Source organism: Haemaphysalis longicornis, unplaced genomic scaffold (assembly GCF_048455015.1).
Source record: "Haemaphysalis longicornis isolate Haplotype H1 unplaced genomic scaffold, Haemaphysalis longicornis Haplotype H1 scaffold_9, whole genome shotgun sequence".
NCBI classification, from domain to species: Eukaryota; Metazoa; Arthropoda; class Arachnida; order Ixodida; family Ixodidae; genus Haemaphysalis; species Haemaphysalis longicornis.
In genome coordinates this window covers 117,659,601-117,675,080 of record NW_027526460.1, presented here as the reverse complement: position 1 = coordinate 117,675,080, position 15,480 = coordinate 117,659,601, and the positions used below count along the sequence as shown (strand labels likewise).

General features: G+C 44.5%; 1 pseudogene; it reads left to right on the top strand.

Annotated features, from left to right (window-relative positions):
- The window catches only part of LOC144153383 (sodium-coupled monocarboxylate transporter 1-like), a 101,018-nt pseudogene that overhangs the window by 55,272 nt on the left and 30,266 nt on the right, over positions 1-15,480 (top strand).

The window sequence follows — 15,480 nt, the reverse complement described above, 5'->3', positions numbered from 1 at the left end:
AAATTTAAATCTGTAGAGCCAACTACGTAACCAGCCGCTAATATTAATCAAAAACCACTGTCGCATTTTTACTGACGAAACTGCATACCGAAGTCTTATTTAAAAAAAAACAGGCCATTTGATAGAAAATGATGGCAATGGCGGAAGCCCTCCTAGTGCACGATGCAGGCAAAAAATTATTCAATTAGAGATACGCAATCCCTACCCGCAGCCGTTTCTTAGATGGTTTGGGCAGCTGTGGAAAATTTAAGGTTCCTCTCGGGAAATTTGGGCTCGTTTTTTCCCACACCGTTCAAATTCGTGCAAAGCACGCATTGTGTATTTTTTAAAACACAAAGCTCGCTTTGTCGTGGTATTGGTGGAACAAAATCACTGAAATGGCTGAATACCGCAAATTGCGTTGTGTAACATAGTCGTGATTTTGTGCTGCTGAAACCAGTTAGATACCGTTACAGTACTTTGGCTTTTTCAGGGGTTCTCACTTTGTCCAAGCGCGGGGACAGGCTGGTTGAAATGACATTTGGGCCTAACGGGGTTACTGTCACCCAACATGTGTTTTTGATGTGGCCGGCGTGTGCCCGCATTTCTAACGGGCCTCTGAACTTGCGCAGCCAAGCGAATAAAAAGGGAATTGTGAAACTTCCGCGCGAAAACCCAACGGGATGACAGCTAATCCAACAAAAATTTCGGTAATCATACCGGCACCTAGTTGTTTTTGCGCGGTCATGCACACGCAGCGACCAGAATTACCTGCGACGCAAGTAAAACTTGTAATTTTCATTGAAGCACTTTAGCCGCCTGTTTGAAATTGGCCTGTATCCGAGGTGCGTTTCTAAAACACAAATAAACGACGTGCCCAAATTACTTTCAAGTAAATGCCCCTAGGCCAATTCAAAGCACCAATTATTCCTCGTGTTGGCGGAATATTAGCATACAGGATCATAGAAAATAAACTCAGTATTTTGTTTATCTTGCGCGGTGGGGTGCCTTTTTTCTGTTTCTCTCGCTATTTTCGCGGAATTTATTATATGTCCTAAAAGGGACTAACCCCTCAGTTTGAATTGATGATCCTAAGCATGTTTGCAGCAATGCAGAAGTACATGAACGCCAACCTCTGCTTAAAAATTACACTTTTTATACGTCTGCTCGTCTTGATAGCTACTGCTCTCCCATTCAACTTTGTTTGCCTAGAGCCCTCATTCGCTTGGTCAAAGAGTGCTTCTACTTAATTAGAAGCTCTCCAAATGAACAATGCGAAGTCCTAACTTACCAGCGTGTTTTATCAATCCAGACTAAGTCACCATAGCAGGCACTTCTTCTCAATAGGTTTAAATTAGGCCTCGCATCCTTTTGCCGTCCTCAAAAAGACCTGTTCCAGTTATTTTTGTCCAATTTGCCACTGTCCGGGTCAAACTTGGTAAAAGTTTTTTCTGGAAGCAAGAAGAAACACGTAGAGGGACTGGAAGGGTGAGAAAGATTTTAATCTAGGTCGCACGGTCAAGCAGGGGATGTAATGGGTAACCTGTGGCGTACCTAAGTTGCCTAATCCTTACCGATAATCTGCTGTCAATATATAGCTGCTGCCATGACAAACTACGGCTGGACAACCAGCGCATGCCGCGTTTGGTTCTCCGTATCAGCGGCTGTCTTTATGGTGGAGGCGCACGTATGCCTACCATCTAACAACTATTTGCTGCGCCTAAGAGAAGCACACTACGGCTGCAGCTCACGATCATCCTCCCATTTGAAAAGGTGAAAACCTAACGCAGTGATTCTACCGGAAAAACGGCTTTTTATGCATTTGTATCCCGACGTGTATTGCGGCACGGACAATGCGGTTAGTGTTTGTAGGGTGGATCACCTAAAAAAGCACTATTCATGGTCATAACAGTCTGAAATTGGGTTAAACTGGCAATACGTGGAGCCTCGGTACGTCCACATTGGAAACATGTTGCTTATCGTTAAAAACGTGCAAGAGGCTAGAAATACGACTTTTGTAGTCATTGCGCACAACTTCAGTTGCAATAATCATTATGGAATTCTTGCGATCATGGCATGAAAATGAATAGGAGGGAACTCTTCTACCTGTCTATGGACGGCATATGAACATTGTGAAAGAGGTAGTCCCCTCACGGCAACTTTTTTCTTCTCTTGGGAACGTTGGCCTGGCAAACCACTATGGAGAAACATTGTCTCAGCTTCCCAAATTTCAGACTTTCACTCTTACAGTACCGTATCGTCCACAATAAATTCGAAAGCTGCTATTTTGTACGTGGACGTTATCGCTCGTCATTTCAAGACCCATGAAAAACAGGTGCTGTGGATAACACGCGGATCAGGTGAGACGGCTGTGCTTTGAGAACTCACTATTCAACGGTTGTGCGGAAGCCACTCTAACTGCCGTATTGCGCAACATTTTTTAATATTTAAAAAAATATCGTAGGAAAGCAGATGTGAAGTGAAACGTACATTTTTTTAACCGATTCCACCCCATCACTAAAAAAAGCCGCGAAACATGCTGCCTTTTTTATGGCTTGTATACATCATCACATAAAATGTGGTAAATTTAGTCTTCGGGACCTCAGCAGTTTACAGCAGAAAGGTTACCCCCGAATTCTTTTTACAGTGGACCTAATGCATCTTGAATAGAATGGCACTTGAATTGGTTATGTAGCGACTCTAAGAATACGCCGTTTCATTTAGTGATCATAATTAATTTATAGTGAAGGCAACACGTCATACAATTACAGGCTGCTGTTAACACATGACCTACTGAAGGGGGAGCACTTTGCGTAAAACGGCTCTAACTCTTTTTTTGTTGAAAATATGCCAAGAAAAGCCTAATGACAATTAACCTTCAAGGCGACTCAAGATAAAAAACAGCTCCGTAGCACCGAACAATAGTTTCAAAGCAAGACGTTCTATTTTTCGTTAGACTATGCTAACGTGAGTAATCTCTGAGCGAAAAATGTGGATCTTTGCTGTATGTGAAGTAACTGGTTGCAAGTAATGCTGTGTGAATTTTTGTGGCCTGGTAAATATTTCGGAGCCTGCTAATTAGATTAGGAGAGAAGTGATTAAGCATTTGAAAAAAACAGAAGCAAGGTATTGATGATGATGATGCTGATGATGATGATAGTTATGACGATTCCCCATTGTGGTACCGCTCTGAAACTAAGAGAATAAATTGTGCGCGCGGGCGGTTTTTTTTTCAGATTTTCTTCTAGGCATTACGATGACCATTGTCAGTGCGCTGTTCGTATACATGAGGTCATTGTCAAGGGTAAGAATATGTTTTTGTTGGTTGCTGCGCCGTTGTGTCCTAGAATTTTGCTCAGTTCCTTAAATATATGTCTGGACACGATCACCGAGGAAAAATATTACTGTTGAGCCTAGTAGTCAGCATAATAAGCATTAAAAGCCTCAGGCAACATAATAGTTGTACATCACAAGTTTTACTGCAAAGCTGTATATGGCTACTCTCCGGGGAGCGAGATGTTCGTATCCTCTCTCTCACTCACTCTCTCTCTCTCTCTCTCTCTCTCTCTCTCTCTCTCTCTCTCTCTCTCTCTCTCTCTCTCGGAAGTGTTCTGCATGGCATAAATATTCGTGAGCATTTAAACACATTTAGTTGAATGTGGCCGATAATGCGAATCAATCATTACGCCCAGTTTCATTTACTTGTCAAAAGTAGTTCACAGCGTAGTTTTAAAACTTACCTAATTGCCGTCTGGTGTAATTAGGTGGTCTTCTACGGACGTGTAAAAGAGAGCCTTAAGTTTGCCCTAGAATACATTTATAGGCCGCCGAAGTGTCTTTGAGCTAAATAACTAAGAGGTATACTAAATCGCAATTTACAAGCAAACCAGTTTAGTTTGGTGCATGGATGCATCCATTCAGGTAAAACGCACCACATCGTCGCTGCTCGTCCCTCACACATCGGAAAGCTTGATCGAATTCTTTACATAGGCCGTTGCAAAGAAAGGTACCGAACTAGTCAAAAAACGATGCAAGAAGGGCAGCTAATGATGTGCACAACAAGAGCACTTTGTTGTGCAACCTCTAGAGCCCGCCATTTTGTGGTACCTCCTAGTAATGCAATACGAAGCAACCGGCCCGCTTAAGACCTTAATTAATTTCAAGAACGCCTCTCCGGCGAGTGGGATATCTTCCACGAAAGCAAGTAAATTTAATCCATGCTCGTGACAACCAAGGTACCAGTGAGTGGCGGTAAATCATTTTACTAGCAACGTCTTGTAAACGGAAAAAGGAGATTTCCACAACCCTTGTTGATGTTAAAGCAACAGCCATTACACGCACTTTTTTATTTTTTGCATGCTGCTTGCCCGCAATGCATTGGTTGCATGGTCGCACAAGGGCTGGTCGCACAAGGGCACCAAGTGTCTTTGCTATCCCTTGGGAAACGGCCGCATCCGTTTGCATCTTTTTTGTGGCCATGGACATTTAACATTTTAATCTCGTTCTGCTATGTGGTGTTTAAAAAAAAGCGATAAAAGTTTTTTTGCATGTGACTGCAAGAACCAAAAACCGTTTATGTTAGGCCAGTGGCGCAGCACGGGTTAAGTGTTAACCATTCCCAAGGTTCGCATCACGTGGGTTTAATTGGAGCGTTCCTTCATACGAAATGAGGCGGTAAATAAGATGTGCGCGTGGGCCGAAATAGGCCATTGCGATACCAGCTTGTCTCCCAGGGTAACTGCTTCCGTCTGATGGGTTATTCACACAGTCCAAAATGTAGCATGCGCACGCACGCCTCCATGCACGCACGCACACATATGTACTTCACTTCATATTCACTAAACGCTCACTGCTTTTGTACATCCAGTCCGTATCTAAAAACATTTAAGACAAGAAAGCAATCCAATATGCCAAGAAAGTTTAATATTTCAAAAAAAAACTAGTGTCCTTCCGCTCTGACAAGAAGGAGGACTTGCGAAGCAGGACGCAATACACGAAATTCACGAAACGAAACAAAACACGTTTGTTTGTAATTTGCGATCGAGCAAATGCCACTTGCTCGATGCCCTCCCATGTCTTTGGCATCTTACTGTCTGCATAACACAACTCAATCCGCTCGACCACCGAGGACACCGGAAAGCTCGGGTTTTGGCGGCGGACATTCGTGTTTAAACCTCCCGTCAACACAACGGACATGTAATCAGCGAGGGTCCATGATTAAAATAGCGCAAGTGTCAGGACGAAAAAGGCGACAAGGAGGGGTCCTTGTCGAAAGGACGGTTCCTTGACGCCTTTCTCGTCCTGTCCTTTACGCTGTTTTAATCATGGATCCTTTTCGACTCGACCAGTGTCGCCCTCTTAACCAGTGAGCTATGAAACCTATATCTGCGCGTGCGCCCCCCCCCCCCCCTCTCTCTTTACCACCAATTCGTGCCTGATAAACCGGCGACCAGTTATCGCTTTGAGAGCCCTTGTTGTCACTTCGAAATTGTTGCTTTGAAAGCCCTTCAATCTGAACAAGAAATATTTTCTCACGGCGACGTCGCTGGTTTTCCGGGAGAGATGCCAAGCTACTCGGCGGGCTGGAACTTGCAGTGTGAAACGTCGGCGGCCGCAGCTTTCCGTTATTGTCGCACTCATTCGCGCTTTTTTTCCCACAGACGCTCCTTCAATTCCCGGTGTTGTTCCCCCGAGCGAACGACATGCGTCTGGCCATAGGGAGTTAAAACCTGGAAAGACTCCATCTTCATTGTAATGGACAAACATGCGGCTGTCCGTTTCAATATCGTGTAGTAGGCATCTCATTGTCTGTGTAACACACAAATCCAGACCCAAACCCATCGACCATTGAGGACAGGTCGGACTAAGCTGCGACACTTCCGCATTTGCATTTCCCGCCAGCACAACGCACATGTAATGCATAGCGGCATGAAGGCTAGCTATGCATTCACGGCCCCCTGCTTCAACCCCAAACCAGTGCACCCACAAACCGGCAACCGGTGACAGGCGCGAGCTTGGGCGTAAATCGCGCGAGCGCAAATGCCTCGCTGAAAAAGAATTATGGGCTCACGTCGGCGTTCAAAGCGCGCAAGTTGCTCTCGTGACGCCTGATAAGGGCGCTATCGCCGTTATCGGCGGATTGCGCTTCTTGCGAAAGAGGCGTCGGTGGTGGCGAGGGAAAAACAGCTGTGAAAGCGGTGTCGGTGGTGGCGAAGGGGAAACGCCGCCGAGGCGCCGAGTAAATCTGCTTCACCGGACAGAAATCTCGGGGGGTGGGGTGTGGTTAGACATATACTGCGTGGCAGGAAAAATTGGCGCACCTTGCTCTAGTGCTGCAAGGCTGGAGAAACAGAAAAGCTGGTGGCACTACCTAGGATGAAGTTCTTAGAGGTCCTTGTTGGACATGTGGACTCGAACTCGTTTCTCAGGGAAGCACGTGTGAAAGCTAAAGACTCGTCGACTCGTCTAGGACGTGTCCTGATGAAAGAAAAACTATGCACGCGAATTTCTGGGCGGACAATTCGACTCCCTTGAGCATGTTCAAAGCGACCGCCTTGAACACTTCATGTACACCCATGTCCCCGCGTGCGCGCATCATCTCGGCCACGGCCTTGTGAAGGCTAGACCTTTCGCTGTCGACTTTGGTCACGTAGTCTACGACATATGTGCCACAGGCACAGTCACTGAGAATAACTTGAATGTCCAATTGGAGTCGAGCAAGGAGGGAATCCAGACGTTTTATGGACAGACCCACTTCTGATCGAGGTGCTGCGTGGACGAGACGCAGGGACGACTGACTCCGGCTCTGAGAGTCTTCAAGTAGTGGCCCTCACTGCGCAAGCCAAAGCGGCGCTACATTTGTTGTATGCCATCGAACGTCGTGTGTTCCAGGCGCTCGTGCACCTCTTCATGGAGTTCCTTCATCCTGTGGAAATCCTTTTGCGCTGGTCTTTGTCTCGTTCTACGTCGACTAAATCTTGCTGCTAGAAATTGCTAACTGTGTCAGGTGGAGAGACTTGAACTTACACATGTGACCCATGTATATCTGTGGAAACTACAACTCCTTGTCGTGGTTATCGCAAAGCAGACAAATCGGGGCCCTAGCTTCTCCCCAAGCCATAATCAAGAAGTGGTGAAACATGGTACACAGCGGCAGTATGGAAGACACGAACCGTGGCAGATGCGCTTGCGCTGGTCTTTGTCTCCTACGTGGACTAAATCTACATGCTAACCATCGCGAATAGGGTCGGGTGGAGTTACTTGATCTTACGCACCTGGCCCAAAGTATTTCTGTGGAAACTACAACTACTCTCCGTGCTCATCGTAAATCAGAGAAATCTGGGCCCTATCTTCTCCCCAAGCCATGGTCAAGCAGTGGCGAAACATGCTACGCGGCTGCAGTATAGAATGCACGTGGTGGCTGTATTAAAAGCACCTGTATCTATCGTATCTTCTATTCTTCGTCCACGTTTAGTTTTCGCCACATTTTCTTCTTTCTTTTAGTGTGTACCAACTAGCTCAGCAATAAATTTTGCCAGATGAGGGATAATTTAATGGGCGGCCATATTAGTGCGAGCACATAGTGTATGCGCTGTTCTGTTCGTCGTCTTCTGCGTCTGGTTTACATGGCGCAGTGGGCCAGTGCCGCCTTTTTCCTGCTCGTAGGATTTCATGCTCGGCATTTGCTTGTTGCTTGTTTTTTTTCTTTTCGAGCGCTCCTCACCAGACGCACGCCCATGTATGCTCGGCGTTTTCTTGGTATTTTTTTGTGCGTATGGACGGCGCAGCCAAGGGCTTAAACAACTCTGCCGTTAAAACACTCTTTGAGTAAACTTTCAGCAAAAACATACACAATTATTACTCGTTTTCTCTGAAGTTTAACTTGCTTTTCTCAGAAACCTTATGCAGGCATTTTGTTTTGAATTCACTAATTAGTTTTTAGTGTAAAATGCACCGTCCCAGCCTCAGGGCTGCATACCTAGGGGAGACGTGCACTCATGGAGTTAAACATTGCAATTGAATCAGTCATCGTGCGAATCGGAACGCACATATCTGGCAAAATAAACAGATTTGTACGGCCGAGAAAAACCGAAGGTCTTCAAACTCTATTGCATTGCTCATGCTACGCCTCCTCAAACTTTAACGAGGGCGATAAAGACAAATAGGTATTCCTGCCTGCTTAGCTAAGTTCAGCTGTGTTTTATAAATGCCATTTGTTCCAGGTCTTCATGATGGCGTACGCAGCATTTGCAGTACCATACCCTGGCATGTGCAGTCTCACCGTCTTGTTTCCTTTTGTTCATTCCGAGGTACGTGCGCAAATAAGAAATAAAGTGGTTGTGGGGTTCGGAGGAGGCGGAGAGAGTGATCTGCAATTGTCGGGCGTAGAGCCGACACCTTAACGGGCCGAGGCGAGAGAAAAGGAGACAAAGTGAGACAACAGAGCGGCTACAAATAAATTAAACAATATTCATCAATTTTCTAATGGAAGGAACTAAGTAACTCAATTTAGTGGCAACATTACCGCGCATAAATTGAATTTTGAACGCTAAAAGTATGTTTCGTATATTTCGAGTTTGGAAAACTCGAAATATATTACGTAGTACGTTGCCGCAAGTTATTGCGCTCGATTAAGTTATTTTTGTGCAGCTTCGTCGCAATGACGTCTGCTTATTACGCCATAAATGTGAAACTTTTTATCTACCCAACCACACACAAAATGGGTCTTAACCCTGTAATGCCCAACCAATGTAAACAATAGATAAAAATTGTAATGCTTTGTTACAGTGTAGTTTGTGACTGCAACTTTAAAAAACCCAAAGAAATCTTTTTTCCTCCCTGGGTTTCAAAATTACCTAGTGTATCATAAACGCATAAAGAGTAAGCCTACATAGACTACATAGACTACATACATAGATACATACATAGATACTACATACATGATCTGCAATTGTCGGGCGTAGAGCCGACACCTTAACGGGCCGAGGAGAGAGAACAGAAGACAAATTGAGACAACAGAGCGGCTACAAATAAAGTAAACAATATTCATCAATTTTCTAATGGAAGGAACTAAGTAACTCAATTTAGTGGCAACCACTGATCTCCACTTAGTTGCTGGATGGCGCTTCGCCGCTGTCGCGGCCGGGCGCGCGCACGGCCACCGGAAGTTCAGCGGCTCGTCCCGGAAGTCGGGCGTCTGCTATATGCTTTTCAACCGCTGATAAGCGTCCCGATTGGCGGATTTTGGCATTTTGTTCTCAATTTATTGCATTTTGGCTATACACATTGCGTTCAGATCGCAACATATGCTATACCGAAATATGCGACGTTAATATGAAGCAGAATTTAATTGCAAAGGAGAACGAAAATGTCACTTGGGTCTTGGTTTGAGAGACGACGCAGCTCTAACGGGATTTATGCTAGAAATTTATGCTAGGGATTTATGCTAGAAAGAAAACAACGTGGGCACGGCGACAGGCTGTAGCCGAGTTCGTGCGCCCGTTCTGTCAAAACAGTTGTCAGTAAAGTGGTCACTGCAGAGCCTGCCTGGGGATGGAGAGCTAGCTACACGGGCACGGTTAAGCAAACCGCGGTTAGACAAAACCGCAGTTTGCTGCGTTACACGACAGACGAAACTGCGCTTACGTCGCTAACCATGGTTAGCGCAAACTGAGCTTGGCACCTCAGTTCGGTTACGCTAACCGCACATTCTGCAGCCGCAGTGCTCAAAATCGCACAATTCAGTTCGGACGCAAGTGGCGGCGCATCAGCGGAGGCGAAAAAAAAAAATCACCTGGCGTTCGGAAGAGACAAAGGTTCTCAAATAGCGGGCGCCCAAAAGATGTCCCCAAGACGCGCTTACGTTCTTTGCATCGCTCTCGCAATCAGCGCGACTGCCCGTCAGCAGCGGCTCGTTTCCCAATCCGCCCGATCAACTACGACAAACGCCGTGCTAAATTTGTAAATTCCGCGCGTCGTCCGCCAGAAATGGATATAGCAGGCAATCTTGAAGCGTTTTCATGAAAAGCACACGGAAACGATCGGCGCGCGCGTCGGCCGTGCCTGTAAACACGCCGGCGCGCCTGCCCGCACGGCACTGCTTGCGGCCCGAACCGTCCCAGACCACGGCAGCAACAGCTTATCGCATCGCCGCTCTTCGAAATCAATCTGATCGCGGAAAAGAACTTCCGCATTCGAGAAAATGGATGTTAGTGCGGTGAAAAATTGTGCTATGGATTGTAATTCGCAGTTGGAGAGATAGCGGTGGTCAAATATCTACCGCGATGCTAAGATGAAAGTTCCCAACACCGAACAGACCTAAGCAAACCAAGCCGGTTGCGAGCTTTGGGGAAGCCCCTCTTCTCGCCACGCACGAGTGCGTTGCGTTTGTGTCAGAAGCGAATGCTTTAACGATATTTCTTTTTGTCTACACTGCTTCTCTTTTTTTTATCGTGAAGTTAAAAGTGTGGTAATTTATTTTTGTTGCGCTCATAATCAAGTGACTGTGATTACCAAACTTGCAATTTCGCGTGCAACATCCAAAACCGCAGTTGGCGATAACCGCGGTTAAAGTTTAGTAACCACGGTTAAACTTAACTGCGGTTACTTTCGCCATGTAACTAGGGCATAAGTTTGCCACCCAATGCAGGTATAAATCCGGCTTTGAGCGAGGGAATCTGCGTAACAAGAGCCCCAGCTTAAAAACGACAATGATATGACATTTGCGTTTCGCTGCGTATCACGCACGTCGTTCAGAATATTGTAATACTTCCAAGTAGAACGTCTTCCCAGACGACTTCTCTGGTCTGCTTGTGCAGTTTACGGCGCAAAAAGCAGGCATTTTTGGCGGAATGCGTGCGAAACCAGCCCATGCGTAGCACGCGCTATGCTGGAACGGCCCGACTTCCGGGACGAGCGCTCGAACTTCCGGCGGCTGTGCGCCGGAGAGCTCGAAGCGCCATCCAGCAACTCTGGTGGAGATCAGTGGTGGCAACATTACCCCGCATAAATTGAATTTCGAACGCTAAAAGTATGTTTCGTATATTTCGAGTTTGGAAAACTCGAAATATATTATGTAGTACGTTGCCGCAAGTTATTGCGCACGATTAACTTATTTTTGTGCAGCTTCGTCGCAATGACGTCTGCTTATTACGCCATAAATGTGAAACTTTTTTATGTACCCAACCACACACAAAATGGGTCTTAACCCTGTAATGCCCAACCAATGTAAACAATAGATAAAAATTGTAATGCTTTGTTACAGTGTAGTTTGTGACTGCAACTTTAAAAAACCCAAAGAAATCTTTTTTCCTCCCAGGGTTTCAAAATTACCTAGTGTATCATAAACGCATAAAGAGTAAGCCTACATAGACTACATAGACTACATACATTGATACATACATAGATACTACATACCTGATCTGGTATTGTCGGGCGTAGAGCCGACACCTTAACGGGCCGAGGAGAGAGAAAAGAAGACAAAGTGAGACAACAGAGCGGCTACAAATAAAGTAAACAATATTCATCAATTTTCTAATGGAAGGAACTAAGTAACTCAATTTAGTGGCAACATTACCGCGCTTAAATTGAATTTTGAACGCTAAAAGTATGTTTCGTATATTTCGAGTTTGGAAAACTCGAAATATATAATGTAGTACGTTGCCGCAAGTTATTGCGCTCGATTAAGTTATTTTTGTGCAGCTTCGTCGCAATGACATCTGCTTATTACGCCATAAATGTGAAACTTTTTTATCTACCCAACCACACACAAAATGGGTCTTAACCCTGTAATGCCCAACCGATGTAAACAATAGATAAAAATTGCAATGCTTTGTTACAGTGTAGTTTGTGACTGCAACTTTAAAAAACCCAAAGAAATCTTTTTTCCTCCCAGGGTTTCAAAATTACATAGTGTATCATAAACGCATAAAGAGTAAGCCTACATAGACTACATACATAGATAATGTACGATTATGTAAGACTAAATAGATAATGTAGGTGTTTAATGTATCATAAACCAATTTACATGTAGGTATATGTATACCAAGATATAATCTGAGCATAGAATGTATCATACGCCCGGTAAAAAAAGTGTATCATACACCCATTGAGTGTAGGTGCATACCCTCCGGGAGCGCTTACGACGGAGGAATCCATATTGCAAACTGCATCTTGCAAACTCACAAATGATACTAGTGGCATTTCTTGGCGGAAGAAAGGCCCAGGCGTGAGTAGGAAAATCCGAAAGATGGCGTATCTAATATGATACATTGGGCACAACAGGGTTACTAACAGATGCAATAAATGCTAGGAGATCCTTCTTTAAGGCTGAAATAAATTTAGGGGAACGAATACACGTCTGAAAAATACAAAGGGCGGGCTAACCTCCATATGAATTATGAAATAAAAGTGAAAATAATCTTAACACCTGGAGCATTGTGTCCTAATTCCGAAGTAGTTATTTTTGTAAGACGATACTACATGCAACCATTCGCAAATTTAAGAGTGCATATTTTCGTAATGAGCTCACAGTACGAACGTGAAATTCGATTTGGAACTTTGATGTAAAAGCAGGTGGCACCGGTTGCGTTAGTATAAAAGTAGGGTAAGCGCAAAATTGAAAATTCCGGTAATATAGTTATTTTCAGAATCATTCGAAAAGACCTAACGCCGACCTCAACACGATGCGAAGAATGGTACGTCTTACATTTATTGTAAAAAGTGGATTCCGCGAGAAATATTCCTAAATGGCTATTCGAGTACCAACGAGTGCAAAAAATAGGAAAATAAAAAAATAACGCAATAAGTTAAAAACATTTTATTGTCAAATGAGCGCCACCTTATGCGAACTTGCCCAACTATGTGCGTCGAAGCTTGTATTGCTTAGCCCTGTTAATTAGTGTGCATCTCACCCAGCATAAATGTTTTCTTTCCGACATTTTTGGCATTGTTTTGCGCTGTATCGCAACGCAACGCTTCAAGGTGACCTGAAACGCGAACGAAATCTCTTTTACACTGCCTAATCTCGCCTACTTAAATGTCTGTGCTTTTTTTCCGTAGATCGGCCATTGCTTGTATTGTCGCGACGACTCCTAAATATTGCTTTTGGTGATAGCAGGAGCGGGGCACATAAACACTTAAGGGGACCTTGCAACTCTTTCGATAGGCAATTTCACTCTTTTCTTCGCGCCTTGAACCACTGCGAAAGCTAGTATTATCGCCAGCACGGAGCGGCACTGCGTGAGTTGCTCGTCGACCAGATACGCCTTCCATTTCTGCTTAGTTCTTGTGGCTTTTGTTTAAGTTGCTATCGATAAGCGTTCATTGCTAAAACTGAAGGAAAACCGACCAACAGCCGTTACATCGCCTCAGTGACGTAATTGAAGCCGTCGAAGAACTTCAAGACTGTAAAAGAGAAAAAAATACTTTTGAGCGAGTTTACAAATCCTCTGATAGGCATAAAGCAGTAATTTTTGCTTAGGTACTTCGCGACCCCCCTATATATGTACTGGGTGTGTTGGGTGACAGCGTACTATAAGCATTTAGGATTTCAAAAAAATGTAAAAAGAGTGTTGCAGGGTCCCTTTAAACACCTGGCTAGTGAAGCGAACCGCAAACATCTTCAGCGCAAACGTACAGCGCCCGCGTCCTAGGTGTTGCCATCGCTCATCCTCTTTCTTGTCAACTGTGCTATCATTCGCGGGTTTTCGGATCATGTGTACAAGCTTCATGCTCTTCACAGGCCTCAGAACACGCGTGATTTTCTGTAGTAGACCTTTCTGTACGTCAGCTCAAAAATATGACCGACTACCATCGCACTAAGCTTCCGCAAATCGGAACTACAGCTGTAGATTTTTTTTACATGAGCATTTTGATTTATTGCTTCAATAATTGGATCGCTGATTGAAGTTGTCATCTGAATCAAAACATTGACTTGGCCGCTGTCTAGAGCAACTGTTCAATAGACTTCATGGAAAAGCGGGGTGGTAACCCTATGTGGGTTGGTGATCCTGTGTAGGTCGTAGTACGCGTAAAGTTGTTAGAGTACGTGCGTCCACAATTTGCCGAGAGTGGCCATAATTTGCAACTCATTCACATATTGACTTAGGTTGAGGAATAACTAAACTGATTAAGTTCATTAGCAGTTTTACAAAGCGTTGCCCAGTACACCTCTGTGAGCGTGTGCTACGCTTTGGGTATTTAACGCTTCCTATGGTTTCCGGCATGCACCCAGAATTCTTGTCGGTTACACATTGAGTGTTTGCGGTCTAATGTTTTTTTAATACGCATGGCTGAGTAGTATACGTAAAAGAACATTGGTTTTTGTCGGGAGTTGTGCCTATTTGGGCGGCGGGAAAGAAAAGTAAGAAAATGCTAGACACAATGGCAAGTAATTCAATTCGCCTTTATTCAGTCACAGAGCGGCAGTTCGTGTTACGCCCTGTAACGGATCAACCTAATTGCATTAATAAATCGCACATGCCTGCTTAGTTTGCGTGGAATAAAACACTGGTCGTTTGAAGAATACCACTTCCAGTTATTTGAAGGCCTGGAAAGGAAACTTCGAAGCTTGTCCGTGAGTAAACAGAATGCTCTAATGGCAACCATGTTTGTAAAACTTCAAGACTGTCCTACAAAAAGAAACAGTGCGACTTCCCGCCATTTTTTGTGTTCAAGCATCTGCACGTGCAGCTGTCTACTGCGTTTGCAAGCGTTGTTAGAACTCTACAAGTTCTAAGCAACCGGCTCTATACACTATAATAAAGAAAACCAATCATGCACGCTTCACCGCAATAATTCGAACACACAGTGTTCCTCGTCTTTACAGGGTGCAGGCACCGCGACCCTACTGGTGGGAATTTATCAAGTTGTTCACACGACTCTGAAACTGGAAAGAGGGGCAAAACCTGCTACAATGCCTGTTTCAACCGAATATTGCCCGGGTAATCTTATCAGCAAAATTTCTTTTTCCAATGCTACCTACTACGAAGACGTCTCAAGGTATGGCTCACTTGAGCACCGCCTTTGCCGGGTTAATATTTAGTGAATGTATATCAGAAATGAACAAGTTTTAAGCAAATCTACAAAAAACAAACCTTTTTAGTCGAACGGGGCGCGGGTTCCTCCAAAACACGTAAAGCATTGCTTGTTCGTAAGAATGATTCTTTCGTATAATGTTGAAATTGTTGCCAGCGTGAGTTGCTGTTGGAAGCTTTTAAAGACACTAAATAATTGAAGGTGGTTTTAGCTTCACTATTTCGAAATAGAGATCGTCTTTTTTAGGTGCGCTTTCAGTGGAAGTAATGTTACATCACTATGCTTTAGTTTCGCACAGTGTAAATGTTTTAAATTCATAACAGCTAAGCTGCTCAAGAAATTGTTATTTTTCGTGTATGCAGTTAAAAATTAAAAAAAAAATGCCGAGAGCACGCAGGTGAGCGCGGGCGCAGGGTGACTGCCCAGCGCCCCCGCCGCATGTTTGTCAAGCCTTCATACCAACTT